We start from the raw sequence: 4,364 nt of genomic DNA, 5'->3' as shown, positions 1-4,364 counted from the left end.
CCTAAACCTAAATATATATATTACACAGCAGGTTGAAGACATTGTTTTTTTACCAGTACACATTAGAACCCAAGTGATGATCTCATCTTATATTATAGTTAGATTAAAATCCAGATAGCATAGATGTAGTGTGTGAGGTGTCATTGGGGTTTATGAGTCAAACGACGCGTCATAAAGAACTAAGATGTAGTGAGGGTTCCTGTCACTTACAATGAATGATGGTGCAATAAACAGAAGCCAGGATGAGATCAGTAAGGCTGTCAGGCCTCCATAAATCACCTGTGGCTTCTGCTATGAAATCTACAGAGGGTGAATTACTCCCCCTCTTCATCTTTCTCTCCCTTTTTTTCTCACCAACCACCTTTCTCTCTCTCTCTGTCTCTCTCTGTCTCTAGATAAAGTGTGAGGGAAAGAAAACAGCAGGAATGGGAGAGAAACATCAGGATAGAGAGAAAGAGAGAGTAGTGAGGGAGAAAGAAGAGGGCAGAGCGGTATAGGGAGAGAGAGAGCGAGAGAGAGAGAGTGGATGATGGGGTGTGAAGGAATGCAGCTGTTCAAACAGCTCTTTGATTCGTGGTCAGGGGGCTCTCCGTGACCCGGGCTCCACCGCAACAGGGACCCCTCTTACACTCATCCCCCTCCAGCCGGGCCCCGTCGGGGCCCCTGGCCTACTCACACTGGACCGGCCCCAGCGCGTGTGTGTGTGTGTGTGTGTACACCTCATGCGTTTGGGCATGCATGAGGTAAACAAAGACATTGGCATTTATGAATCAACATTTTCCTGTGGAAATTCTGCGTATGTGTGTGTGTGTGTGTGTGTGTGTGTGTGTGTGTGTGTGTGTGTGTTAAAAAACCAAAAAGCATTCATAACATACCGTGTGGGCATCTGTGGGGAGTTAGGCCTTCCCGTGCTAGTCCTAGGATGCGACGATAACATATTTGTATTCGCATCGCCGTTAAAGAGCTGATCATCACATCCTCTCCACCGTTCGACTCAAGCCACGCCAGAATATCGCCGAACACTCAAACTTCCTCAACTTCAACCTTCATGTTCTTCAGCAGAGCAATCAACCAAGCAGTGACTCATCATTTAATACGCAAAAGGTTCACCCCTCCCTTCCTTTGAGTCGTGTTTGTTTTAACGGTGTAACTAACTCCCCCCCCGTCTCCCCTCTCTGTTATTGTTCAGGTCTTATGTGTCTCTTTGTCCCTGATTGTAATTGGTTGTTACATAATTGTGAGATAATGGCAGATAATGAAAGGGGTTTTGTTTTCTCTCATGGATTACATGATCCGTGCGCTCCAAATCCTCCCTAAGCAGTTCAGCCGTGTCAGTGGAACGAGGGAATTGTGTTTTGGTTTCTCCCTGGGAGTTGATCAATGTACCGTTTGAAAGGATAGTGCATTGGTTAGGGCGACTCCGAGCAGAAAGGGTCCTGGTTCGAACCCCCGATGGCCTGCGAGCAAGCCTTTCCCAGAGCAAAGCAGTGCAGTGCACTAGGTCTAGACTACAGGTGTAATTAGTCGTTAGTAACTTCTGTAATTAGGCTTTTAACAAACGTTATGTCTGCGGTGAAAACTTTTCAGGATGCTGGATCAAAGATAATAATGCCAAATAACCTCTAGACCCATACAAACGATACAATATAATAGTACACAACACATACAGTTTACATATAAATCTATATATTTTCTCCCAAAAAATGTTATAAGCAGACACAAGCTGGTCAGGAAGTCAAAATGTGTACAGTGTCTAGACAACCAAGCAACCAAGACAAACACACACACACACACACACAAACAAGCACACGCACACGCACACACACACACACACACACACACACACACACACAGTCCAACCAGTGACCCTATGAGCCCCCAAAAGACAGAAAGGCTGTCTCTAATGTCGGGTTCAGGTAAGAGTTGTTTACGTGGTAAACCAACACGCAGGAGGATCTGTCTGTCAATGAACTCCTCTTTAAAATCTGGGGGGGGGGGAGGGGGTCAGGGAGATGGTCTCCCTTCCTCCTCTTCCCCAGACTGTGTCAACAACCCCAACACCAGGTTCCAGTTTCTCCCATGCACTCATCACCTGTATCTCATTAAAGTCGGGCCAGGAAAAATCATGTTCAAAATAAGTAAAGGGGGGGGTTTGGGGGTATGTGGGCTGGAAGTGTGTGTGTGTGTGTGTGTGTGTGTGTGTGTGTGTATGTGTGTGAACACAGCCATGTGCATGTTAAAGACCAGGGGGTCAAATATCAACCAGGCTGCAATCCAAGAGAGTTAAAAAAAACGGTTGAACTGGAGCAAGGTGTGCCTGGATATATGTGTGTGTGTGTGTGTGTGTGTGTGTGTGTGTGTGTGTGTGTGTGTGTGTGTGTGTGTGTGTGCGTGTTTGTGTGCACGCATGTGTGTGTGTGTGTCTGGGTGCATGTCTGTGAGAAGGTGTGTGTGAGTCTCTGTATCAATGAGAGCCTTGTGTTATCACCCCCCCAACCCCTGCCATCTGATTGAAATGTAAATTGAACACGTCATAAAGCCCACATTGTCAGCATATGAAGAAATAATAAGTGGCTCTTTCATTAGAGAAGTGACAGCTCTCATTTGGTGTGACTCTCTGCTCACGGTGGTCATAATTACTTAAATATTGGAAAGCAACGGGTCAGAGAGGGGGAAAGAGACCTGTGAAGGAATGACAGCATTTTCTCTGAGGGCTTGCAACCAATGTAATGTGAATAGATACAATGTAAGGTGTGTGTGTGTGTGTGTGTGTGTGCGTGTGTGCGTGTGTGCGTGTGTGTGTGTGGGGGGGGGGGGGGGGGGGGGGGGGACCACCACAGGTCTAGCTTCAGTGTGGGGTCCATGGTGTTTGGTTCCTTCCCGCGAATAAACGACATCAGGTTATTGGGTCCGTCATGTCAAAATGTTTTGGATTTCCACTGCAAACATTATTTGAGTTTAGGTATATTGCGTGTTCAACAACTCTTTGTTGACTCAGGTCTGTCATAATCACTGGACTTGAACAGCTTCAGGTCCAGTTTTATGACTGTAATGGAACTCCAGGTGGCAACATCGCTGTCAGGTCTGTTTTGGTTCAGCACTGTGTTTTGTTTCAGACGGACAGAGCGGACTCGAGGAAGGATAGCCAAGGGTCCGTTTTGGACAAGGTACAACATTTTAAACTCTCATTGAGTGCCGTTCCCACCAAATCAATCCTGAACTGTTGCAATAAAGCAGAGAACAGGATATATGAAACACTGCCAAACATCAGCTACAATAATAGAAAAAGAGTATAACATAATACGATAATATAACAGCCAAAAGCCAGTCAGAAGTTTTCAGAAGCAATATGGGGTTGGCTTAGCAAGAGGTCATTGTCTCGATTGACACAAAGACGAATGAGAGCAAAACCATATGCATGTTTAAGGATTCAGCTGCTGTCTGCTAGCATTTACAATATACACAATTTATATTCTCCTGCTATGAGGCTGATTGAGGAAGAATTATTAGGTGTAGCACCTAGCAACAGTATATGGGTGCATCAGCGGTGGTGGTCCCAACAAACAGAGCTTTGCTACTACGTTTCAGTGTAGAGCCCCCCAAGTGTTTGACCACTGGAGGCAGTGTAGTACGGCATACATGCAAATACTTTTGTTTATGTTTGTAATCTAAAGAGTTCAGGAAGAGCTGCTTGACAATTTAGATTATAATTGGCCTAACAAATTAGATTGTTATATTACATCAAAATGCCTCAAAGAGGTATTTTTTCATCATTGTAATGTAAACACTTGTGTAGAAGATTAAACAATAGATAACAATGAGTTCTTTAATAGATTGAAAGAGCTGCCAGAGGAGCGTCAGGATTGGACGGCTAGCATTTCGGTTTGATTCCGTTTGGGATCACCTCTATCGTTACACCATAATAACGAGGGGTTCCTGGTGTGCTGGGGCAGAGCCGCAGCTCTCCTCCTGTTCAGACTCTAACCACTAGCGTTTATTGGTCATGCCTCATCCATTTCTGTCTTACTAGAACTTTACTGTCTACATCAGGTCTCCCTTGTGAAGGAATGATCTCAATGAGACCAACCTGATTAAAAAAAATTCTTTAAATAATAAATTATCTCATAAGAATGTGTCATTACATACTTAGTACATACATAGTTTAATTAAGGAATCTTTGTTTATTCCTAAGTTTGAGATTTAAAAAAAAAGTTTAAAAAGTAACGTTTCGCTTTTTAATGGTCACTATTAGTAACAATGGTTAATTTATGTACACTTATTGTAAATTGTTGACCAATTCACCTGCATAAAACATTTCAATGAAATGCATAATTTTACCTTCCAAAACGAAACAGACAAATTGG

The sequence above is a fragment of the Pollachius pollachius genome, assembly GCF_949987615.1.
Source record: "Pollachius pollachius genome assembly, chromosome: 4".
Classification (NCBI taxonomy): Eukaryota; Metazoa; Chordata; class Actinopteri; order Gadiformes; family Gadidae; genus Pollachius; species Pollachius pollachius.
This window is presented reverse-complemented; position numbering follows the sequence as displayed.